At 38.7% G+C, this 27,278-nt stretch overlaps 1 protein-coding gene across 7 annotated transcripts in view; it reads left to right on the top strand.

The window, feature by feature from the left end:
* The window catches only part of METTL4 (methyltransferase 4, N6-adenosine), a 334,285-nt gene that overhangs the window by 77,704 nt on the left and 229,303 nt on the right, over window positions 1–27,278 (top strand). For 5 of the 7 annotated variants that reach the window (XR_014074586.1, XR_014074585.1, XR_014074589.1 and 2 more), the window contains one exon: window positions 10,906–11,009. The exons of the other annotated variants lie outside the window; for them this stretch is intronic. The gene's annotated coding sequence lies outside the window, so the exon portion shown is untranslated. The remainder of the gene's footprint in view (window positions 1–10,905; window positions 11,010–27,278) is intronic. 7 annotated transcript variants of the gene reach the window in all.

The following is a 27,278-nucleotide window of genomic DNA, read 5'->3' as shown; positions in this document are numbered from 1 at the left end:
TCTTGAGGGCAGTCTTTCTTCCCTTGACTTCCAAACTCTGTGTCCTTCTTCTCGCCCTGCCTGAAACCTCAATTTCTCTGCCTCTCCTTGCTCTCTCGTTCTTCCTTCCTGTCCCCTGTCATGTTGGCAATTGTCTCAACACTCCCACAGTCGTCAGATTACTTGTCTGTTGTTCTTTCTTTAGAAGGCCCCAGGACAAAGAGTATAAAGCTTTTTGGGGGGGAGGGAAGGAGATGAGGCAGGCTCTTAATGAAAAATAAGGACAACAGGCCTTGAAACTCTAGTGGAATTCATTGAACTTCTAGACATAATATTAATGGAATAGTGTCTCTGTTTTATTTTCAAGCTAATTTTAACAGTCAGGTCAGGACCCAAACTTAAGAAACTGTAATCCTTAACAGCTTCTCATCTCAAAATGAGGGAAAAACCTTGACTTCTCATGGTGGATGACAACAACAACTCCTCTGGAAGAGGTTTTTCTTGGCACTTTGGTTAAAAAAGGCTCTTATACAATTATATCATGTGGTGTAAGAAGCTAACAATTTGTGCTTCTATCTGTCTAATACTGTCTATCTATCAAGAGTTAATCATATGGTCTTACCTCCTTTGATTTGGCAGTGGGCAGATGACCCAGTCCTGGCCAATGGAACTCAAGGGTCAGTCTGCTGGGGAGCTTCTGGGAAAGGTTTGTTTAACTCAAAAAAAAACCAACAAAAAACAAGCAAGAACAGACACCAGTATGCGGTGCCCCTCTTCTTCCCTGGATGTTGTCTGACAGCTGTGATGCTTAGAACTGCAGCCTCTGGGGATCATGAAGAGAGGCAATACTAATACATCAGAGTGTGAGGGGGAATGAACTCAGGTCTTGGTGATCATCCTACCAGTAAAACAATCCTGTTTATTGTCTGTTTTGTCATGCCTCTTATTGGTTAAGCTATTTGTCAGTGCAGCTTGGTTGAAAATGCTGTCGTATGGTTTACTCATATAATTCTTTTTTTAAAAAATTAAATTTATTTATTTTTTAATTGAAAGGTAATTGCCTTAAGTATTGTGTTGGTTTCTGCCAAACATCAACATGAATCAGCCATAAGTTAATTCTTTCAAATATACCCTGGACATATATGAGGTAAGTCTATAGATGTAGATTGAAATATGAGCAGTGACAAAGAAGAAATATGGGTGAGGTTGCAAACTTAGACTCCAGAACCAGTTGCCTCAGTGTGCTTCTCTCTTCTATCTCTTAGTACCTGGCTGAAGCTGGGAAAATTGTTTAGCACTTCTGGGTCTCAGTTGCCTGATGTTAAATTCGAATAATAATAGGACTTGCCTAGGGCTAAATGACTAATGGAGGCAAAGCAATGAGCACAGTGGCTGGCACAGATTACACATGCAGTAAATATTAGCTGGGCTTCCCTGGTGATGCAGTGGTAAAGCATCTGCCTGCCAGTGCAGGAGATGCAAGAGGCACGAGTTCAGTCCCTGGGTTGGGAAGATCCCCTGGAGTAGGAAATGGCAAATCACTGCAGTATTGTGTTGTCCCACTGGAAAATCCCACAGAAAGAGGAGCCTGGCTGGTTACGGTCCATGGGGTCGCAAAAGAGTCAGATGCAACCGGGCACTCACACACCAGAGGTGATGCTTCCTTCAAGTAACAGTGGATGGTTGGGATTTAGCTATTGACTAATACAAATTTGGGCTTTATCTAATTGCTTATATCAAATCATCAGCGAGAATTGGGAGTTAGCTGCATTGCAGGATGGAATAACGTGACTGGTTTAGATTGTTCTCAACTGAAACAAAGTGTTAGTTCCGTCCCCAAGCTGAATACTTAACTATTACCTGTTCAAACAACCAATGGCATGTTTACTCCCAATACATGTTTGTGTTGACCTTAATGATGTAGTTGTGTTCACTTGCAAACTGTTTTGCTGGAAACAGAGTGAGATAGATAAACATTCTTCACTTAAGAATTCGAAGCTGACTTTTATCTGTAGCTGCTTATCAGAAACCCTGGGTAGCATCCTAGCATTTCCTGTAGAATTCTGTAATAGTTTAAGTGTCATGCAAAACATTTTGCCATTTATCATTATAATGTAATAGAGAGGTACCTTATGGGGATGAGAGCAGAAGAAAAGGTTTTTATATGATTACATCATATGGTGATAAATGCTAACAATTTGTGCTTATTATGAGAGCAGTTTTCTGAAGAGAATTCTTGATAAATTTTGCAATTGCTCTTCCCTAGATGTATATAGATATAACATATTATATCATAAATGTAGATAACAAAGTTAGATATAGGCAAGAGGAATTGAGAATTTGTCTGGATAGAACAAATGAAAATTTGTGCATGTCTGCTCAGGTCTCGTTTTGATTAAAGGATGACTGGGAAGAATGGGGAAAAAGAACCATTCAAAGACAATATTTACTGGAATTACAATTCACGCCTTTGCAATCTATGACCTCTGGAATAAATTATTGAAGGGCACATAAGCAGAAGTCAGAAAAAATATTCCTTAGATATCTGAGCTGGAAAAATACATAGACTGAGAATTATTAGACGTCCAGAGATAAATTTATCTATATTCTTAAGGCTCAGCTCACAAGATAAGTAAGAGGCCTCCTTCTCCCCTAGGAGTTCATTTTGGAGCTGCTGAGCTGACAACGTATGTGCTTCAGAAAGGTGGTGGTCCCAGGTGGTCCAGTGGCTAAGACTCGGCACTCCCAATACAGGAGGCCTGAGTTCGATCCCTGCCCAGGGAACTAGATCCCATATGCTGCAACTAAGACCCAGCACAGCCAAATTAAAAAAAAAAAAAAAAAAAATGAAGGTGGTCTTTCTGACTCCAGTAACTTTAGAGGCAATGTTACCAGGCTAGGAAGAGTTCAAAAGCTCTGCTAGACCCTACCTGTTACTGTGTATCTGAAAGGAGGTAAAGTGGCTATGTATTTTACTTGACTGACTAATAAGTCAATGTCAGTCAATGGAAACTTAGTGTTTACTGTATACTTAGCATTGTGAAAGGTACTATGAAATTTCAGGAAAGCATAATCCATGGTGCCTACTCACTAAATGCTATAATCAAAATTTATAACCAGGTCTACCTGTCTCTAAACCCTATATATTTTACTATGCTATACCATTGGCTAGGCATTTCTCTTACATTATTTTATTTAATATTTACTATAAGCTTGCAAAGAAATGATAATTATTTATAATTTATGAAGAAACCAGCCATTTCAGCAGGAGGAACCCATTAGGGATCTGGGACAACCTGGAGGGAGGGGATGGAAAGGGAGGTGGGAGGGGGGTTCCGGAGGGTGGGGGCACATGTATGCCTATGGCCAATTCATGTTGATGTGTGGCAGAAACCATCGCAATATTGTAAAGTAGTTATCCTACAATTAAAATAAATAAATACATTTAAGAAAAGAAAAAAAAGAGAGAAATGAAAAAGCATTTTTCAAAATCAAAGGAACAAAGCCAATTGCACCCTATATACATGCTCTGCTTATGCTGCTGTGAAAGCCTTATCATTCTCACCTTGTATGAGGAAGCAAAGGTCCAGAGAAGGTAAATAAGTTTATACTGCTAGAGCAGTATATGCAGAGCTCATGTATAAACCTAAGCCTGCTGATTTTCCCTTATCTCATGCTGCCTTCCTCTCAACTGGGGATTGAAGCCTAGCCAAGGCAGACAGGATTTTTATGGACAGACAGAAGGAGAGTATGTAGGAATGATAGCTATCTACTTCTTCAGGTTATTAGAGAGGTGCCCCTACAACTCTAAACAAGGCTAACCCTCCTTGGAGTACTTTGCTCATGATAGGTATTTAATACCCTTTAGCTGAATGAGTGAAGAGCTGAAAATTCTGATCCTGATTCTTAAACATGCCCCTAAGAGACTTTTTCATGAACAAAAATTTGTCTTCAAAGGGTGTTCAACACACTGTATTAGCCCAGTTTTCTTGTGACACATGCTTTGTTGGTCAGTCGTTCAGTCGTGTCCTATCTTTGCAACCCCATGGACTGCAGCACTCCAGGCCTCCCTGTCCATCACTAACTCCCAGAGTTTGCTCAAACTCATGTCCATTGAATCAGTGATACCATCCAACCATCTTATCCTTGGTCATCCCATTCTCCTCCTGCCTTCAGTCTTTCTCAGCATCAGAATCTTTTCCGATGAATTGGCTCTTCGCATCAGGTGGCCAAAGTATTGAAGCTGAAGCTTCAGCATCAGTCCTTTCAATGAATATTCAGGGTTGATTTTGTTTAGGTTTGACTGGTTGGAACTCCTTGCAGTCCAAGGGACTCTCAGGAGTCTTCTCCAACAGATAATCACTAATTTTAAAATGACTGGAGGTGAAAAAGAAAGTCTCAATTGGAACCCACACCAGAGCACTCAATGCATGTGGAATTGGTGCCCTTATTCCATCTGCTTCTGGAGGATGTAGAAGCCACAGGCCAACAGCACACATCTTCATGTTACCATTTATCAGGGCCCGGTGGCGCTCTCTCACTGATGGGCTTTTATGAGCAGTAGAGTTGTTTTTCTTTTTACATAGCTTACCTACATCCCTTTTATATTGTGATTCGGCTCTGAAGTACCAGGAAAATGAACTGCTTGGCATAATCACTAGTTTGAAAAGCTTAAATATCACCCATTTTGTGCAAGTTGTATTTTGAGATTTAGAAAAAGTTCATCTGAAGGGTGAAAAAAAGTAGTCAAAGCAGTCTTTTCCCAGAAACATCAGGTTTCCCATTGTTAATTACTTGATATAATACTTGTAATGTGCTTAGAAGATGAAAAGCACTGTGTAATTAAGTGTCGCCTTTCTTATCAGTACCAGTAGACTTTAATCACATTATAAGGTCATAATACTTTACTCCACTAGAGAGTTTCTTTCTTTCCCCTTTCTTATATTGTAGGTATTTCTTTAGAAGAAAATAAAGAAGAAATTATTCTCTCTCAGTGTTTCCTGCCCTTAAACCAGTTGGGACTTCTGTAGTTTCTGTGGGTTTTGTAATCCAGTCATAGGTACGTAGGGGCTTCCCCGGTGGCACTAGTGGTCAAGAACCCACCTGCAATGCTAGAGACGTAATAAGATGTGGGTTCGATCCGTGCTGGGTCGGGAAGGTGCCCTGGAGGAGCAGATGGCAACCGACTGCATTATTCTTGCCTGGAGAATCCTATGGACAAAGGAGCCTGAAGACCTACAGTCCGTAGGGTTGCAAAGAGTGGAACATGATTGAAGTGACTTGGCACACACGCATGCATAGGTCCGTAGTGCTTGGGAGTAGGGGGTGCCTGTGGGGGGGTCTGGAGTGGCAATGAATGTCAACGTACCTCTCTAATCCTGACCTCCATCCTCTTCTGAGTCTTCTACCTATTGCTGTTTATCGGACAGCTGTCCTCAGATGTTGACTGATCCCCAAAACGAAACGTGATTTGAACCAAGTCACCCCTAACTTTATTCTGATTTAAGTATTGTCATCCTTCTTCACTCTCAGGATTGTAAATTTGTAGTTACCATTTATTGCTCCTCTCTTCAGTCTCAGCTGTCCAGCCAGTTATTAAGTCTCAGACTTATTGACTTTGTCTCCTCTTTACCAAGACCCCAGTGACAGCTTTGGTTTAGGTCTTCTACATACTTGTCACCTTTTTGCTTCCTCTTGTTTATAATATAAGCACATTCTTAGATTTTGAAAGAGTCCTTGAGCATCACAGATGAAAGACTTTTTTCCTTTAAACAAAGAATTTTCAACTATGAACAACAGTCTCATACACTATGGTAGCATTTGTTATTATTATCTTCTGATGTTAGTAACTTACAATTCTAGAAGTCCTGTTTAGGGAAGTCCTAACAGTTTGTTTGGGAGAGAAAACTAAGTAGATTTTTTCCATTAGTGAATTGTTTATTTCACAATTGATCAAGGTTAACATACTCTTTAAACTTTTATATTGAAACTCATAATTAAAAAATTATTTATTTATAATGCCAAAACCCAACTATGTAGGGAGAAACAAAGCAATTAATTCATAATAACAAAGAGCTACTTATGTAGGAGAGAAAAACTCTCTTCTACCCTCTTGGATGTCTGGGCCTAAGAATTACACTGATTCCTGGATCTGGAAGATCCTCTGGAGGAGGGCACGGCAACCCACTCCAGTATTCTAGCCTGGAGAATCCCATGGACAAGAGGAGCCTGATGGGCTACATTCCGCAGGGTCCAAAGAGGCAGACACAACTGAAGAGACTGAGCAGGCAAGACAGATTTACAGGAGAAATGTACATATATATATTTTGTTGAATTTTTACATATACAGGGAAGCCTTCACAAGGGAGTGAAGACATGAAGTGACCAGAGCTGGAAGCTTTTATATCTTTTAGACAAAGAAATAATAAATTTGTGAGGAATTCACATAACAAAGGAGTTTGGGCTATGGATAGTGAATAGTGAAAAAGTAGTGACTAGACACTACCACGTGTAAAATAGATAGCTAGTGGGAAGCTGCTGCGTAGCACAGGGAGCGCAGCTCGGTGCTCTGTGATGCTCTAGAGGGGTGGGATGGGGGAGATGGGAGGGAGGCTTCAGAGGAAGGGATATATGTGTACATGTAGCTGATTCTCATCGTTGCAAGCAGAAACCAAAACAACATTGTAAAGCAATTATACTCCAATTAAAAAATGTAGTAACTAGGAAGATAAGGGTTAACCTAACAGGTCTGTTTATACAGCCTCCTTGGCCCTGAATCCCCAGTCTCTGGTGATAAGGATGTCTTCTATCCTCCTGGTAGAGAGAAGGTGCCTTTCACATGGAGCCATAATCCCTATGGTCATTTTAGTCTTTGGTCTGTATTTACCCAAACAATTTCAAAGCTTCCCACGTTCATCATTTTACATGGCTTCTTTGTTTCAGAGTTCTTTGTTTTGATTTACTTTGTCTTTGATTGGAATTACCATTTAGTAGTTTTTCAAGAAGGATTGTGTTCACATGCTTTCCTTTAAATACTGTCTTATTTGCTTTTTTTTCTCCTGAGCTCATTAAACATAATTTTAAATCTCTTTTTGAACAAAAACCCAGTATGTTTCACAAATTTGTCATCCTTTCTCAAAGCCCATGCTCATACAACCTCGGTCTTTAAAATTATACAACATGTACTGCAGTCTTTGGCTGTGTAATGTTACTATCATTTAACTCATCAACAATAGCCATATTTTGAGTAACGCAGTTGTAAAGTTATGAACAAAGTCTTGACATTTTCCCTTTTATAATTTTTACATTTAAAAGTTTTTATTGTGCTTTATCATATGCACAGATAACAGACTCTTAAGTGTTGATAATCCCTTAGAGATCCTCTAATCAACCTTGAACTCCATGAATTTTGTGTCTTCTTACAGTATCATTGAGAGATTACCCAACCACTGCTTGAATTCTTCCTAGAGCTCGCTATTTTAGCTGAAGCTCTTTTCAGTGTTGAAAATTCTTCTTATGTTGAATAGAAAGCTCTGTCATTGTCATTTCTGATCATTAGTTGATATAACGAAATTATGTCCATCTTCTCTTGAGAGTCTTTCAACAGTTTGAAGAATATGTCTAACCTGATTCTTCTCCACTCACACTTTCTTCTTTTGTTATCTCTATTCTGAAGAAAGGTTTTCAGGGAGAATTTAACTTGTAACCTCCCCTTCTTTTTGATTTACCTGATATCCTTTTAAATCACTTTACTTCCTTTTGAGAATTCTGTGAAAATATAGTTTAGGAAGATGGATTGTTCAGTGAGTAAAATTATAAAGTCATTTGTATTTAAGACTATACATGTTATTTGTGTAGTATAAATTCATATCTACTAACAAGCATTGGTTTAAAAAAATAAACAAGCATTTAACAATTTAACAAAATTTATTTTAGCAATTTTATTTTAACAAAATTAAAATATTACACATATGTTGAGGATTGATGTTGTGTGCCTCAAATAAAAAAAATCTGTGATAACACATAAAAAGCATCCATTTGGACAGGAGGCCTAGAGTACAAGACATGAGGAATAAAGGTTCCCTCCACATTGGGTGAGGGGAAGCCAGCACAGGTTGCTCCCTTCATCCAGTGTAGGAGGTGAAATTCTCTAAAAAGCTGTTCCAGGATGGAGCCTATTTGAAGACGGTTTTCATCTCCAATTTCTGCAGACATGTCTGACCTTTAATATTACTAAATAAATTAAGACCAAGAGGAAACACCAGTGTCCTTTCTCTCCCTCTTCTCCATGTCTTTCTGTCTCTCCTTTTCTTTTCAGAACAAACAGAAGATGGAGGAGAGGTGGACTGCTGCTGTTGTTAGTTTCTTGGTAGCACTGGGAAAAACTCTCCATGGCAGAGTGAATGATAGAGAACCTAGTCCAGTTTCTGAAATGTAAATCCAAGTACACTTGGCAGTCATTCTTCCTCTTAATGACCTCGAGATAATTATCCAAAATGAAACCCAAACCACAGCACCATGAGCACATAGTGTTTTCCGATTCTTGATCTGGACCGCTTTTTTGACTAATGCAAATCGTTTTTATCATCCTATTTAGGCTAGTTTATACTGTTGGCTCATATTGATTTTATCCTAAAACAAATTAGCAGGTAATTTTCATAAGAAATGCAGTTAAAGCACATCTCCTTATGCTATTCTTGTGCAATTAAAAAAAAAAAACAAATTTAAATGTAGAATTTTACTTTTATTTTTGTCTAATTTTGTTTGATGTAGTTTCAAACACCAAGATAATTTTGAAATTGGGTCCATCAATGATCACCCTAGTGCTTTATTTGGCTTTCTATGAGAATCTGATAAGGATATCTTCATTTAGATAAAAATGACACAGCTGTTGACTGAAACAGGAGCAAGGTCACAGTCCTATGGCATGGCACAGATCGTCCAGGTGGGTGTTTAGTCATGAGTCAACATTCTGGATACTTCATGCAGGTTAGCTGGCCTTGGATCCATGCAACTCATGCAGCCAAAATTTCAGTGTTTTAGCCATGTGAACCAGTGGGCTCACATTTTAATGGAAAAGATGTCCAATATTAAGATATATGGCATAGACAGCATTCTCCAATATAATACTTCCTTCTTAAATATTGGACTTTCCCCCAATTTCTTCTCTATTATTTTCATTTATGTTTAATTAAGCTATTTGGTCATTTTCCCCCCCAAAGTACTTTTTAAATCCATTCTCATTACTCTGCTCTGTTATCAATTTGAGGCATTCTGAATGGACCACATAACTGAAGCTGTGCTGGCACATAGATATATACTCAAAGGAAATGATATACTTGGTTACTTGCTGATTATTTATATGAGGATTAAGAACCATGCCTCTTCTGCATTAAGCTGGAGTGGTTCTTAACATTTGAATGTTAGCTTTCTAAAGAAACCAAAACAAAGCATTTTATCTTCCAGAAACTGATCTATAGAAATGGAGAAATTGATTTAATTTTCTCCCATCCAGATGTAGCTTGTGGGATTCTAGCCTACAGGTGAAATAATAAGAAAAAATCTGAGGCAAAGAGATGGCAGGATGCTAGAAATTTTAAATGATTTTAATGAAATTTTATGATCTGTCACATCAACTGCTTTGAACCAATTCCAGAGGAAAAAATGATGAGTGAAAGACAAACATAGAGGATATGTAATAATAAAGGATGAGTTTGGCAGAAGATAGGTTTCCTTCTCTGTTCCCAAATGGAGCCGGATAAAGTAGACTTTCCTTTGTAGAAAAGAGAAAATAGCTCTTTCCCACCTTGATAGACACCTGCAGATCTGGGTATGTCCTCAATCTTTGTCTCATATCTTGGCAATATAGTTCTTAAATAGAGTCTGTCTGGGACGTATTGGCAGAGATTATTTCTTCATATTCAAATAACAATGGTGAAAAATCAGTTATAGAGCACTACATTACATGATCAGTTGCAATGAGTTGACAGTACCAGAGAAATTAAAGGAATATATAAGAACATCACAACAGTTAGGCTACATAGTTAGAACTCGTTTAGCTGTCAAGAGGCCAGTTATATAATCATAACGTTTCTGAGTTGTAAGCGTCCTTAAGATTGTTTACTCCAACCCTCTTATTTTTGGAACTCAATGATTTATTTGCTTTTGGGAAAAGATTTCCAACTTTAAAGATAATTAGGTATACATTAAGGCTCTTTGTGCCAAGATAAAACAATTAGTAAGAGTGTTCAATAGTTCTAATATAATAACAATAAAAATGAACATTTAGTGAGTTCCAGGTACCATTCTAAAAACTTTGTCTGTATTAGCACTTTTATTCCTTACAATCACCATAGGAGATGGGTGTAATTTTTATATCTCATTTTTTCTGTTGGAGAGGCAGAAATACACAAAGGTAATTTGCCTAAGAACTGAAATGTGGCCGAGTCCTGGATTTGAGCCTAAGAAATCTAGTTCTGTAGCTTATAACACTTACCCATGATGCTGTCCTGCCTGTCAGGATTATGGAGATATAAAGCAACTACAAGCTTGAAGTATTAACTACAGTATTTGCTGAAAGTTGATTAATCAGTGGAATAGATATTCAAGGACGCTATGTTGGTAGCTCAGATGGCAGAGAATCCACCTGCAGTGCAGGAGACCTGGGTTCAATCCCTGGGTCAGGAAGATCCCCTGGAGAAGAGAATGGCTACCCACTCCAGTATTCTTGCCTAGAGAATTCCATGGACAGAGAAGCCTGGTGTGCTACAGCCCGTGGGGTTGCAAAGAGTCGGGCATGACTGAGCGATTAGCACACATGTTGGCAGTTCTAGATTGATAACATAAAAATCCTGGATTTGTCAAATTTAAGTACTGTCCCCAGTAGGTTTGCTTTGTTTATAATAATTTTTCTCTTCTTTGTCCCAGGTTCCTTGCTGGGGATTTCTGAAACCCTTGGAACTTCCCAAGTGATAGAAGTGTTTTTGTTATTCATGAGCCCCTTGGATCACATCTGAGTTTATGATAATGAGGTGGGTCCTTAGAAAGCTTCAAGATGGGGGCTGGCTGTCAGAAAAACCAACCATATGATTATGGAATTGAAACTTTGAGACAACCTGACCTCTGGGGAGGGACAGAGGCTAGAGACTGAGACTGAGTTAAATCATGTGACCAATGATTCAATCAGTTGTGCTTATGTAATGAAACCCAACTAAAAATTGGGTTTAACTTAATTTCATTAATTACCTTAATGAAACCCAAGTAAAAATTCTGGACACTGAGCTCAGTGATGGTTCCTGGTTGGTGAACATGTTGATGTGCTGGGAGGGTGATGTACCTCAATTTCATGAAGACAGGGCACAGAGGCTCTGAGTTTGGGACCATCTTAGACCTCTTTTTATTTGGCTGTTGGACCATCTTTGACCTCTCTTTATTTGGCTGTTCTTGAGTTACAACTTCTTTTTAATAAAACTGTCATCATAAAGATAGCATTTTCCTGAATTCTGTGGGTCATTCTAGTGAATTATCGAACATTAGGGTATTTGTGGGAACCCCCCACGTTTGTAGATTGTTGGTCTGAAGCGAGGCAATCTTCTTGTAGGCTGGGCCCTTTAACTGGTGGGGTCTGTGTTAACCCCATGTGGTTCATACCAGAATTGAACTGAAGTATACCAGATGGAATTGAAGCATAATATGGTGAACAAAGATAAGCACTAACCTAGCATTAAAACATATATATTGTCATATGTAAAATAGAGAGCTAGTGGGAACTTGCTGTATGATACAGGGAGCTCAACCTGGTGCTCTGTGACAACCTAGAGGGATGGGATGGGGTGGGAGGTGGGAGGGAGGTTCAGGAGGGGCATATGTACTGATTCATGTTGATGTATGGCAGAAACCAACACAACATTGCAAAGAAATTATCCTCCAATTAAAAATAAATCAATTAAAAAAGATAAGCACAAATCATCACTTTTTCATATTTGGTAAAAAAGCTAAGACTTCATTTCATTAAGTACTGAAGTCAAGGTTGTAGAGAGGTGCAAAAGATGACTCTGGTTTTGAGCTCCTCTTGAAGGCTATTTGTGCATATATAAATTCATGGTATGAGTATGTATATAAAATTGGAAATTTTGAAAAAAATGAAGTATGTTTGGTTTTATGTTAGTTTCAGTTGTATAGCAAAGTGATTCAGTTTTATACACACACACACACACACACACACACACACATATATATACTTTAGATTCTTTTCTATTATGGATTATTACAATATTACAATATATTGAATATAGGTCCTGTGCTATACATTAGGTTCTTATTGTTTATTTTATATACAGTAGTGTGTATCTGTTAATCCCAAATTGCTAATTTATCCCTTCCCCTCTGGTAGCCATGAGTTTGTTTTCTATGTCTGTGAGTCTGTTTTGTAAATAAGTTCATTGTAAATAATGAACTTTTTGTAAATAAATCATTTTTTTGATTCCACATATAAGTGATGTCATATGATATTTGTCTTTCTCTGTCTGACTTATTTCACTTAGTATGATACTCACCATATTGCTGTAAATGGCATTATTTGATTCTTTTTAATGGCTGAGTAATATTCCATTGTATATGTATATACACCACATCTTCTTTATCCATTCATCTGCAATGGATGCTTAGGTTATTTCCACTGGGGTGTATGTATCTTTTCAAATTAGAAGTTTTCATCTTTTCTGCTTTTGTGGACTTTTTTCTCCCTTAATTACAGGCCACATTTTCATACTCAGACCACGTCTCATAATTTTTGATTGTATTCTGGATATTGTATGTAAAAACATTAATAGTTGAACTAGATATTTCTTAAAGATAGAGGACATGCCTTTTCCTTTGTGAGGAAGGCACATAGCGTGGCAGACCATTTCAAATGCAAGTGCTAGTGAACTTGGCATTATGCTATATTCAAATAGACTATGATGAAGAATGGAGAAAACAGTAATGACTGACACATGTCAAAAACTTTTCTTTAACAACATAAATCTTTATTCAGTCATTGGAAAACTGACTAATCACAAGGACCTATATAACAGAAATATTTACATTAAATTTTTAAAAATTATTAATAGAAAGCATATATGTATGTGTGTATCTATGTGTGTTTTGCTATTGTGCTTGCTTATTTGGATTTCATGTCAAACTTATGTAATGGAAACACTGCTTCTACTTTGATCCTATTGATAAGCCATCTGAAACTTGCTTATCTTTCAACTCTAAAGAACTAATCCAATCTACTATGTAAACTTCAAAGGCCATAATTTATGCAATAAGGTATCTATCACCATCAGTAAGAACAAGTTTTCATTTTCATCCAAATTGAGCTCTAGGCAGTCTTCATCAGAATGAAACAAACATGAAAAACAAGAATTAGGGGACAAACTCCATCAAGAAAGTATGATTAAACCAAGAAGAATGTGTGAATGTGTTTCAGTCACTGAGCTCCTCCTTAATTTCTAATCTTCCCTAGGGAGAACAACCACTTAATATTGTAAATTTGTACTAAGAACATTTAATAAACAATGCAGCAAAGGTCTGATGCTATGCTGACTCAAGTACATAGAAAAACATTTTAAGTATTTATACATACTTGAAGCATGCACAATTTTCTTCTGCTTCATTTGTTTGCAACTCATCAATAATTTCTGATCTATTATGATAAATCCCCTTCTTGTCACAGCACCTAAAGACTTAGATTTACAGTTAATCACATGATGAAGTGCTGAAATGAGCTAAATTTAGAAAAATGCTGCAAAATGCAACTATTCTAAGTATATTTTTCAGGAAAGAGAACGACATAACAGACATTTACATGAAACAGTTTAATTTCAGGGAACAAGGACAATGCTGGAAGCAAAAAATAATAAAGGGAAAGTGCTGAAAATCCAAAAAGTAAAACTGAAGCTCCTTTAGCTTTCTTTTAATCAGGGGATGTGGATATATCTTTTTTTAAACTTTTTTACACACAATTGAATAGGTACAATCCATGTAGGAGTTAGAAGAATGGATTAGAGCTACAATGCTGACATAGAAATATGACTAATACCTCATTATATGTGAAAAGAAAGCTAAAGAGCAATATGTATTCATGAACTCTTTTATGAAAAATCATTTTTAACCAAGCCAATATATCACATCATGTATGAAATTGCATAGAGAAATGTTTGGAGGAATACACCCCAAGTGATAAAAACGGTTCCTCTGGGAGAGAATTGTGATGGATGTGGGGAAAATGAGTTTTTATATTAATTCTAGGTATTTCTGTATTGTTGAAATGTTCGATAAGAATGCATCCATGTATCAGTTCAGTTCAGTCTCTCAGTCGTGTCCACCTCTTTGCGACCCCATGAACCGCAGCATGCCAGGCCTCCCTGTCCATCACCAACTCCTGGAGTTCACCCAAACCCATGTCCATTAAGTCGGTGATGCCATCCAACCATCTCATCCTCTGTCATTCCTTTCTCCTCCTGCCCTCAATCTTACCCAGCATCAGGGTCTTTTCAAATGAGTCAGCTCTTCGCATCTATGTATTACTTGCCAATTTACATAAACAGTTGTTGTTTTAGTCGCTAAGCCGTGTCCGACTCTTTGCAACCCCGTGGACTGTAACCTGCCAGGCTCCTCTGTCCATGGGATTTCCCAGGCAAGAATACTGGAGGGGGTTGCCATTTCCTTCCTCGGGGGATCTTTCCAACCCAGAGATTGAACAGGCATCTCCTGCATTACCACTGAACCACCAGGGAAGCCCTACTAATTATTGGATAAGTACACATCAAAGCTACAATGAAGTATCACCTTGAATTGGTCAGAATGGCCATGAAAAAAAGTCTGCAAATAATAAATGGTGGAGAGGGTGTGGAGAAAAGGGAACCCTGCTATACTGTCGGTGGGAATGTAGATTGATGCAGCCACTATGAAGAATAGTATGGAATGCCTTTAGAAACTAAATTAAGAGTTACCATATGATCCGGAAATCTCACTCCTGTGCATATATCTGGAAAAGAAGGATGCTTTCTTTCACCCTAGTTTGCTGCTTCCTCCTGACATCCTTATCCTCCAAATTTTAGAATATCTCAGGTCTAAGTCCTTAGACTTCTTAATTTTTCTCTCCATCCTTTCCCTTAAGTAAACTTAACCCAGTCTTGTAGCTTTAAATAACATCTATGTCCTGATGATTCCAAAATGTATGTTTCCAGTCTAGATCTCTTTCTTAAACTGTCTTTGCTTGAGTATCAGATAGATACCTCAGACTTAACATATCTGAGAATGAGTTCTTGGTTTTTTTCCTCCAAACTTGCTCTTCCCATTTTTCCATTTGTTCTCCGTTCTCTAAATATTTACAATAGATATGTTAAAATCTAAGTCTGTTAATGACATCATCTTGATTAACTGTGGATCTGCTTCTGTGGACTCTTTTCTCCCTTGATTATGGGTCACATTTTCATATTTCAGCCCATGTCTCATAACTTTTTATTGTACACTGGATATTGTATGTAAAAACAGAAATAGTTGAAATAGACTTTTTCCAAAAATAGAGGACATGCCTTTTCCTTTGTGAGAAAGCTGGGGTGAAAGGTCGATATTTTTTGCTTTATTAGAATTGAGCTGGGTCAGTGCTAGGTTGAAGCTTTAATTAATTTCAGATCATCTCTGTTTTAAAATATCTTATGAGCGAGTTCACTCCCACTTCACAAGCACGAATTTGTGACTTGGGAACTTGAAATCTATATCTGTCTCTACCTTTGACCCCTGGTCTCAGTTGCTACTTGAGTAGCTAGATTGGGGAGGAATTGTTGGATTAGGATAATTAGCATTACATTTAGGGCTCTTTTTAGATTTTACATTATATTTCTAGATCATATAGTCTTGTGGTTTGTTTTTTTTTTTTGGTTTTCTTCTTGTCCCAACAAATAATGCTATGGCAGCCCAGTTCCTCCATCTATTGATATCTCCAGATGTGACATAGCCCAGGTATGAAAGCAGTCACCATTTACTCACCTAGAAAGGGCTCACTCCTCTCTATAAATCTGATTTCTTTGTGTTTACTGTTCTTTGATGGTTTTAAAGGAAAACATACTTTATAGTTTATCTGGTGTTTTCTTATTATGACAGGAGCAATATTATGATTTTCTACACTCTAAGTAGAAATAGAGTTTTGGAATTTGATCTGATACCTTTAACAATAAATTCAAATCAGTGTAGTAGAGGACCAGTTAAGCCAGACACCACCAGTACAGCTGCTGGTGAGGGAACTGGCATATTTTAAAGTAACACTGTTACGGTAAAAGTTAAAGTGTCAGTTGCTCGGTTGTGTCTGACTCTTTGCGACCCTATGGACAGTAGCCCACCAGGCTCCTCTGTCCAAGGGATTCTCCAGGCAAGAATACTAGAGTGGGTTGCCATTCTCTTCTCCAGGGGATCTCCCCAACCCAGGGGCTGAACCTGGGTCTCCTAAACATGGGTATAAGTAGGTTGGTTATGAAAGTCTCATGAAATAGTGAATGAGATAAGCATTTAAAATTTTGCACTTCAAGTGAAAGTTTAACCAATATGGCTCTTGTTCTGAATGGTGTTTGCAATATTCAACTCTAAATAACAGCCATTTCCTCACCAACCCCCAACACCTGTTACCTGTCTAGTATTTGAGAGAGGCCACACCATGAATCTTTATTTCCTCTCTTTTGACTAGTTATAGTATAAACCAGTTAGAGGGACTTTCTTGTTTAACCAGCTGAAATTCTGCTTTTGAAAATGCTGTCAGTTGGTGCGGTGTAAAATGAGTGCCCTGGTGGGAAGAATCCAGGCTCAGCTTCCTTTATAGATCTTGTTCACAATGTGAGGCAGGGGGTAAGATCTCTGTCCTGCTGGCAGCCCCAGTGATGCAAATCAGGCTCTCTCACTTCAGCCAACTCTACCCACAGTGAATGAAACCCAGGCCTTCAAATAACACACGGCCAGGCTGTGGTTTCATTGCTCTCTCGGAACGTGATCTAAGCTGTCAGCCTCTAATCTAAGGAAAGATAGGGAAAATGAGGAGGAAATGACAATGAAGCCTTTCATTTCTTTTCGAGAGAAGGCAGGATGTAGTGCTCCAGTTGTTGTTCAATCAACGTGTAGGGAATTTTTTGTTTGTTGTTGTCATTCAGTTGCTAAGTCATGTTTGACTCTTTGCGACCCACGGACTGCAGCACGCCAGGCTTCCCTGTCCTTCACTATCTCCCGGAGTTTGCTCAGATTCATGTCCATCAAGTCGGTGATGCTATCCAACCATATCATCCTCTGCTGCCTCCTTCTGCTCTCAGTCTTTCCCAGCACCAGCATCTTTTCCAATGAGTCGGCTCTTCCCATTGGGTGGCCAAAGTATTGGAGCTTCAGCTTCATCATCAGTAAATATGCGAATAAAGAAAACAACTATATTTTAGAGTTATTATTTTGATTTTACAGTTCTTGTCCATCTGGCCCTACCTAGAATCTCTGTGGCCCATTGCATTTTACTGTCTTTACCATAAACTTTAAGATACTCAATGGGAGAATGCAGTGCATTTTTTTAAAAAGATTTTGCATTCATGACAATGCATATTGTAAGACAAAACTTCAACCATAATCTCACACTTAAGAGTGCATTTCCGAATCCATACTTTGAAAAAAATACTGTGTCTTCAAGAGAGGAACAAATGAGAGCAACAATTACCTACTACCATTACACTAACTTTATCTATGCACAACTAGGTGCCATGCTCTGTAATAAACATATCAGGTATTTCAAGAAGATGCTGGATGGAAATCTAATGCTTTGGACATATTGTATTATGATAATAAGCAGATGTATTGTATTATGATAACAAATGGACATACAAGATAAAAAATTTTTTTATTATTAGTAATCAGTAGAAATCAGTAACAAAAATGATATTTTTTTGAATTGAAACAGTACTTTTTAAGGAAGTATCTAAGCATTTAGATAAAAGAACTGTTGAAGTACAGTTCCACAAGTGAGTGGATTTTAAATCTCCAAAAAGAGATAAAAGAAAGACACTTTTAGCTCTAATCTAACAATTCTGATATGTGTGTTTATGGCCATCTGACACAAACTATGAAGCCATCCCTAAAGTCTAAAGACTTTCTAAACAATTGTAAAGATGTTTTTCTGATGTATAAATGTTAATTTATGGTTTTACTGTGTGTTTTGCTTTGTACTTTCTCTGTACTTATTTCCCCAATGTTCTATAATTACACTCATCTTTTATATTTTCTGCTTGCCATGCTGGAGGAACACAAGATTTTTGATAACTGTTTACTTGGAAATTTAATGTTAACCCAGGAAAATTTCTCCTTTGGAAGAGGAGGTGATAGATAACATTTTAGACCCTGGAACATGGACCAAGGTAGTCTTTTCTAGGCAGAAAATCTCAGATGAGTAACTCTGAGTTGATGTTTTCTATTTCCCCCCCAGATCCACTTTCCACATTTTTCTAACCTGTTCTCTGCTCCAGGAGGCTGACTGGAAAGGTTCGCATTCCTTGGTCTTCAGAGGGGTCTTCAGGTGGGGAGGTCTGGTAGAAGATCAGAGGGAAGGAGGAGAGAGTGATCTGGGTGTTCATTCTTGTGGATTCCCCACTGTGAAGTTGATTCTGTGTCTTCCAACAGAAGTCTCTTGTCCTCTTGAAGATTTTTCTCCACTTAACTCTCTCTGCAGATTCAGTAGCCCTGAAGCCCCTCCTTCATTCTGGCACAGCTGTGGTCGCAGGCTGCTTCCAGCCCTTGGTGATTCTCCTGTATATTGTGGTTCCCCAAACAGCACTGCCGTTATAATTCATCTCTGTGAATAAGCTCTCAAATTAGCCAATTTGAAGCATGCCACCTGTTTCCTGTTGGGACTCTGATAAAAATTCTATTAATCCGCAAGAAATCAAAGTTATTAATAATCTGTACATTAAGCACAGAATGTTGTTATATTTATGTTGGATCAGTGTTTAATGCTTAACCTCACAAGACAGAAAGTATTCTTTTCTATTACCTAGAAGAATATTAAATCAAGATGGTTAGGATTTCAAAGACCATGTGACTATCATGCCTTTATGAGTTTGTTCTTAAGGAAAATAAAATTTTGTGTGTGCAGCCAAAAACTTGGTGCTTGGGTATTAACTTTTACTTGTGTTTCTTTGAGGTATGTCTCCTTTCAATCTTTGTTGATTCCTGTGATGAGACAGCTTTAAAAAAGCTAACTTATTTATCTCACGAAATGAATTTTGGAATAAATGGAAACACGTTGATTTTGCACCATATTCTAGGAAGACGTTTTTGGCAGGGAGTTCTGCTTGACCATGGAAGTGTTAAATTAGAGAGACTGTGGAAATTTTATTTTTGGAGGAAATGATACTGAAAACGGAATGCGTTTCTTACTCTTGAAGTTGACGTGGGTAGGCTCAGAGCCAAAAGGGGCTTTTTTTCTGATCATGCTTTTTCCTAGATATGCAAGAGTCACCTCAAATCAATATGCTGACGTTAATTCAAGGGGTATTTGGTAAACGTCTAGAATGTCTCGTAGCTTGGACCTGGTGATAGAGACAGTGGTAAACGTGACAGTGTGCTTCAGGACCTCTCACAGAGTGTAGGCTGGTATTAATAATAAAGACTTATGGGCTTCCCAGGTGGCTCAGTTGTAAAGGATCCACCTGCCAAAGAGTAGATGCGGGTTTGATCCTTGGGTTGGGAATATCCCCTGGAGAAGGAAATAGCGACCCGCTCCAGTATTCTTGCCTGGGAAGTTCCATGGATAGAGGAGCCTGGCAGGCTACCATCCATGGGGTTGCAGAGAGTCGGACATGACTTAGTGACTCAGCATGAGCACACAGTGAAGACATATATGGCATTTCCAGGGTGATGTGTGTTATGAAAGAAGCATGAGAAAAATCTAGAGTTCTTTTTGGAAGTGAAGCTAATTATATTTTCCTAAACCATTACCACCTAGTCACCCAAGTTAGAGATTTATTTGACTGTCATTCTTGAATTTTGACCTCTAAAGCTCATCAAATTGTATTTATTTTGTATCTTATACCTGTTCCCATTTCTACATCCTTGTGCCTATTGTAGTTGAGGTCCTCATCATTTCTCTCCTGATGTCCTACACCATACCCTGCTTCCAGTTCTGCCCTTCAAATCCATATTTCACATGGTCAGCAGAGGATGAAGCAAAACTGACCATTTTATGCCGAGCATAAAATTCCCCATAAAGGGGCTTCCCTGGTGGCTAAAATGGTAAAGAATCTGCCTGCAATACAGGAGACTTGGGTTTGACCCCTGGGTTGGGAAGATCCCCTGGAGAAGGGAATGGCTACCAGCCCACTCCAGTATTCTTGCTGGAGAATTCCATGGACGGAGGGTCCTATAGACAGCTATAGTCCATATGGTCACAAAGGATTGGACATGACTGAGTGACTAACACTTTGACTTTTCAAAATTCCTCAGTGACTTTCTGACTTCTAAAAGATAAGTTACGAGCATCTCTGTGACCTGGACTCTGCCTGTACCTTCCATGGCATCCTTCCCCTTGAAGGGCAGGCATTGCTTACTGAAGGAGTTAATTAAAAACATTTAAAATGGTTTCATTATCAGAGATGAACATCTAAAGACTTTTCACTAAACTGCACAGAGATGTTGAGAACAGTTCTATGCTAGTTAAAAGCCACCCTCTCCCAAATACCTTGATTCATTGATTTGATATTGATTTAATATATGCATGTGTTGGACTTGAAAAGGATGTATAAGACATTATCTGCTGATGTGGAGATAGGAACTCACAGTTTCTCTGACAAGATATTGCTCAGTTAGGCATTAATGCAAGGCAGGTTTTAACAAGGGCCAACATTTGCACTTTGCAATTGCTTGCTGAAGAAATTCATAGAAGGAGAAGGTTCCCTGTGGGGCAGAGGTTGAGCTGGACTGGCTGTGTAAGTGAGTTCTGCCCTGAGGGTGTCTGTTTTGGGGGGAACTGGCCACACTATTCTGGAAAATCAGGGAGTTTTCAAGCAGAACTTTACTGCCCTAACTCTGTAGAGCTCAGACCTCGCACTGCATTGCAGAAAAGTGACTGATAAAGCAATCCTCCCTCTGCCGCTGTCCTTCTGAGATGGACTGGGGCCCAGAATTCTGCCTCTCCGTAGGTTCTTTCAAGGGACCGTTATTTCTGGGAAGTCACGTCCAGAACCACGGTGGGAGCTGGAGCAAAGGATGAGACTGGTCAGTGGATCCCAGACGCCTAAAGGAGAGGTTCAGACGAGTGAGTCACTGAACATGAGGGGAACAGACCTAAGTCTGCTTGTTTTTTGTGTTCTGACAGCTGAAAATGCTGTGAATTCAAATCCGCCCTCTGCACTGACTCGGGAATTACGCGACCAGATACTCTTTTTATACAAGAAGGCTTCACGATGGCTTTTTATTGTCTCTCACTTCAAGAAAGGGATCCGGGACATCTCTGATAATGTCTTTCCCTTTTGTCCCTTCTCTCCAAATGTGGTGCATTCTTAAAGAGCCAAGGAAAACAATAAACCACATAAAGTTTTGCTATACTGCATACACACTAAGTTGCTTCAGTTGTGTCTGACTCTTTATGACTCTATGGACTGCAGCCTGCCAGGCTTCTCTGTCCATGGAATTCTCCAGGCAAGAATACTGGAATGGGTTGCCATATCTTCCTCCAGAGATCTTTCCGACCCAGGGATCAAACCCGCATCTCTGGTGTCTCCTGCATTGGGAGATGGGTTCTTTATTACTATCGCCAGCTGGCAAGCCCCTTTGTTATATTTTCTAAACCCAAATGCTAATATGTTTATTGTATGAAGAGACTGTCTCTGGAATTCTCTGTGTGATTAACATTCAAGGGTTTGACCAAAATGTTCTTTTAATAACTGCATGTTTTATCAATACCCATTTACTGAAATGTACTTTTAACAGCAGGATAAAAAAGGTTATGCTTCTGGTTTCAGAGAGAGTAACCTATCTGGAGTACAGCAAAAACTCTGTTTCTCCCAATGTTAATTTCTGGTCTGAAAGGAAAGGAACCTTTACACTGCAATTTCTGGGTGATTTCAGTGTAAATTTCAGTTCCTAAGATGGCTCAGAGATTGCCATCCCAGACTGGATGTAAAGCAAAGCAAAAATTCAAGAGATGCTGCAGAAAAGATATGTAGGATGGATGTGGTGCTAAAATTAGAGACGCTATTTTGTTGTAGGAGAATGGGGGGGGGTTCTAAAATTTAATTTGAGGACTGAAATATTTCACATATCACCAGCATATTAAGATAGAGGTATCCAATAGGCTTCTGGCCACAGAACAGACTGACTGTAGATGTGGTTGTCAGCTGCATGAACATAGCATTTATTACTCAGATGATCACACTGCCTCCTGGCCAGTCTTACTGTTTGCACCCTTCTTCCTCCACTCAATAGCTAGAATGATCTGTTAAGGCAGTAATTGGAACATATTGATTCCTACTTAAATTTATGTAATATATTACTTTTAAATGGGAAGACATAGATGTGTAGAGGCATTTTCAAAAGGAGAAAGAGGTGTTTTGAGTGGTCACAATGAAAGTGGGGCTACTATTATTTAGTGGGCATGAGTCAGGATTTCTCCATATCCTGAAATGCTACAATGCTTGAGCATTCGTATGTGAAAATTCATATTGTTCCATTATAAATTATCATTTCTCCTTTATGATATTGTTAGAATGGTTTATTGATTTTTTTTAAAAAAGATTATTTGTATGCAAGTAAGTTATATATTATCTCTGGAATTCATTTCAGGGAAAGAAGGGAGTTTTATATAATATTTCTTATTAAGTATTACTTTCTTATTTTATTCAATTCTGAAGGAGAGTGAGCAAGAAATAATAAGTATTAGTTCCAAAGAATATATTGGAATGTGGTGAGACTTTCTAAATGTAGATGAGTCTAAATTTAAATATAATTATTTTTAAGCCTTGGGTTCCTCTCATCATGGCTAACAAGAACTCATACAGTTCTCAGTGCCACCCTGAAGTAAATTTGAGTTAAGAACCTAAGAGCTGTCTTTCTGGGTCAGGCCTGGGACACATAGTATGGAACCCTATCCCAGAGAGGGGCACGGAGTGGCAGGGTAGAAGCTGGCTAAGTGACATTTGCCTGGACATTAGGTTGCATCATTGCTAGTCTCCCTGGGTCAGCTATGATAAATGTGCCCTTAACAAATTTGTTCTGAGCTGCTTCTGAATCTATTTATAGTTTCATTCTATACCAAATTTTGGAAGAGAACGAATTCTCTTAGTTTACTTCCAACTGTCCTACACAGTGTGTTTCCAAGCTATGAGAGATGCTCCCAAGAACGCGCTTTCCAAAATTTTGTTAGTTGCGGGATTCGTAAGAACGGTAGCTCCCCATGAGAATCCAAGGGACACTCATCTGTCTGGTTACTCGATAAAGTGGGTTCTGTGGTGAAATATACCTGGAAAACATATTGTATTAGACCCTTTTCCAGGAGCATCATGGTGCCCATTAGCACACTGATGAACCTGGAAGGCATGAAAATGTGATCACAAAACTTCCCTGTGTGCAATGCCCTGCAGAGCTGGTGCCCCACGGGGAAAACTGTCCTTGGGATTTAGGAACAAACTGTGGGAGCTTTTTATGTTTTTCTACTGACTCAGGGAAAGTTGTCAGATGATGGCAAGCAAATAATTTTCTGCTCTCCTCATCCATTTCTAATACAAATTATTGACTCAGAGTGGTGAGACAGTGGGTCACAGGTCTAATGAGTCTGTCACCAGCATCAGGACAGCCAAACAACAAGGACAGCCAGCTCATGGAAGGAACATGAGCTTTGGAATGATAAGACATAGCTTGGAGTTCCTGAGCAGTTATCACTTGGAGCCGTGTGATCTTGCGAGGGTCATTTGATTCTCTGAGTTGCTACATGTATGAAATGGGGACAACTGTTATAGCTAGTTATTATTAGAATCACTTTGTGAATGGCGTGTGCAAACTTGGCAGAGTGTATTAGTTATTTTTTTATATATTTAAAGTATTTAATCAATTCTAAATGAGAAGGAATTCTGGTGTTCTAATTAGTGAATTGAATTATTAAACATGTAGTAGGTGATGCTTTAGGTCAAAGGTTAAAATCATGTCTTGTGTACTAATATATAAAAGGAAAAGAAATCCAACCCTCCCTCTGGCAAAAAGAGAAAAACTCATAGTGGTTAATAACTATGCTCTTTCAGTGCCCCAGGTGCAGAAATCAGCCCATTAGGTGGGTAAGGCATATGCCCAATTTGGTGCTCAGCACCCGGCTTTATATTGCTCTGCTGGAACTCGAAATGCAAAGAGCAGCTTCTGAAAAACTGGTTTTAATATTTGCTAAGATAATATACCCAAGAGTTTAGGTCCACAAATAAATAATATCTTCCATCATTTCCTTTTATAGCAAAAAGAATTTCAATCTGGCTTTCATTAAAATGTCTTCTTACTTTCTGTAAACAAAGCAAAAAAAATGGCTACACATAGAACTCAGATTTCTCCCCTCTAAATCCAAAATAGAGCCAGAATCATAGTGTCCTTCCTGATACTCAAGAAGCAGAAGCAATTGAAGAAACACATTAGCATCTTTTCTTATTTTCCTTAAGAAAATATTCTTAAGTCCTGAATGTCTAATTGGTGTTCAATTAAGCAAGAGTTCACAAGGCAACACTTATCAGCAGTGGTTTGGCCATTTCCAAACAAAAATAACTTGAATCTACTCGCACTTACAACACACATATGTGTTGTAGGCTGCTGCTCAGAGATGAGTTATGACAACATCAAACAAATGATGAGATGAAGCCCCTCTTGGAGGTTGAGTCCCTTCTGTTATAGGACATGCTCAGGGTATAGCTCTGTGCTTCCAGGCAAAAGTCAAGCTGCCCCTACATTGTGGAAGTTAAATTCAAACTAGGTTTGGAGAGGTAAATCTAGGTGATAATCTCAGACATTATGAATGACCACCACAGGGAAAAGTGTTAAGGATGGAAAGAAAGGACAGCCTTGTTTTGTTTAATTTTTCCTGATGACAGGTTGGTGGTGTGTGTGTGTGTGCAAGAAATAAAATATATGGTTCAGAAGCCTGTTAAAGATCAAAGAAAGATGTATAGCAGAGCAAGTGTCAACAACTCAAATGCACTCGGTGTGCAGGCAAATTACATGCCAAAGAGGGAAGGATGAAGTCTGTAAGGACTAGTGCAGGCTGTGATGTAATGAACATATGTACCTCCTAAATACGTTCAAAGTACATTTCTTTTTTGAAAATATCTTGCAGCCCAAACCCAAACAGCTATATGAGTTTAAATCCATCGCCTAGATTGGTGGCCAGTTTGCAAACTCTGGACAAAAGTTTAAAGAGTAGGGGTTCTGGAGTCAAACTGTCCAGGCTCAGTTCCAGCCTAGCTAGTAAGTTTGGCAAGTTAGTTAACATCTGAAAGCCTCATTTTCCTTATCTCTAAAAGTGAATAATAATAGTGTTTACCTCATGTGATTATTATGAGATATTGTGATAATATATATACATATCTACTTAGAATGACCAGCACTAGTAAGCACTTAATAAATATTAGCTGTGTTCACATACACACATGAAGTTATGTATACAAATACATACAAATACTGTTTCCTTCTTCATATGGTTATCTGAGAAAACAACACACTTTTAGGGATGTCTTGTGGCTTGTGGCATTTTCTTTTTTTTTTTATTTTATATTGAAGTATAATTGATTAACAATGCTGTGAACAGCACAGGGACTCATGCATACATGTACATATATCCATTCTCCCCCAAATTCCCCTCCTATCCCCTCCTATCCAGTGTAATTGATGGCAGCAAATATTTTATTCCAGAGAGTAGGAGGGTATGTGGGTTTTGGAAAATATTGTTAAGTCCTTTGAAGTAAAGACTGATGAGTAAGATAAACAATCAAGTTGGATAATACAATAGTAAGCTAATAAAAGGGAACAAGAATTTAAGCATGAAAGGATGTGTGGAGTGGAGATAAGGATTCAGAGAAAATTCATCATAATTATTTTGTTGGGTTTCCAGCGCCCTGATATTCTCTTCTAGCACATCAGTTCAGTGTTTACATGTGGGAACCCTGGGGCTCGGTAATTGAGGCCCTCCTCCATCTGTCCTCACTCTCCGTGGGTGATCTGATCCAGTCTCATGACTTTCAATACCTTCTACTTGCTTTACTCCTAAATTTGTATCTTCAGCTAGGCTCTGTCCTCTGGACTCTAAACTTCAATACCCAACCACCCAGCTGACACCTCCACACAGACATCAAATAGGCTCTGCAAATTTATGTCAGGAACGGAGCCTCTGATATTCAGTGTCTTTTCCAAACCAGTGCCTCTTGTATTCTTCCTTGTCTCTGCTCACGGCAACTCTAGTTCCAGTTGTCAGTGTGAAAACTCCGGCATCATGCTTGGCACCTCTCTTTTTCTTGCACTGCACATCTGGTCATCAGCAAACTCTGTCCACTCTATCACCCTCAGTGCTGCCATTCTGGCCCAAACCACTCTCATCTCTCTGGATTATTATGATAATCCTTCCTGCTGCTATTCTTGTTCTCTTCCTAACCATATCATCACAGTAATTTTGTACAAATGAACACATGGTCATGGTGTTCCTCCATGGCTCTCCATCTGAGTCCACTGCTGTCCTTACCATGACCTATAGAATTCTCCATCCTCTTGTCCTCTGCTGAGCCTCTTGGACTTCACTGACTCCCTTGTTGTTCACTCACACCTGTTACACCAGCCTCCTTGCTGTTCCTTACACAAACCAGGAGCCGCTAACTCAAAACCTTTGGTCTTGCCTCTGTCTGGAATGCTTGTCTGGGATATATTTGCTTGGCTAATTTTCTCAATTCCTTCAGGTTTTACTTAAAAGTCACCTTCCCTGGCTACCTCATGTACAAATTTTATTTCTTCCTCCATTCCTTCCTTTATTTATTTATTTTCTCCTAGCAGTTGTTTTTCTGTCTCTTACTATAGAAGGTAAACTCCACGGAAACAGTGGCTTTGAGTAGAGTTCCCTGTGTTATAAGGTCTGATTGATTATTTTGTATATGTATATGCTAATCCCAAATTCCTGATTTATCCTTCTCCCCCACCTTTCCTCTTTGGTGACCATACATTTGTTTTCTATGTCTGTGAGTCTGTTTCTGTTTTGTAAATAAGTTCGTTTGTATCATTTTTTAAAG

Source organism: Giraffa tippelskirchi, chromosome 14 (assembly GCF_054371585.1).
Source record: "Giraffa tippelskirchi isolate mGirTip1 chromosome 14, T2T-mGirTip1v1.2.pri, whole genome shotgun sequence".
NCBI lineage: Eukaryota > Metazoa > Chordata > Mammalia > Artiodactyla > Giraffidae > Giraffa > Giraffa tippelskirchi.
This window is presented reverse-complemented; position numbering and strand designations above follow the sequence as displayed.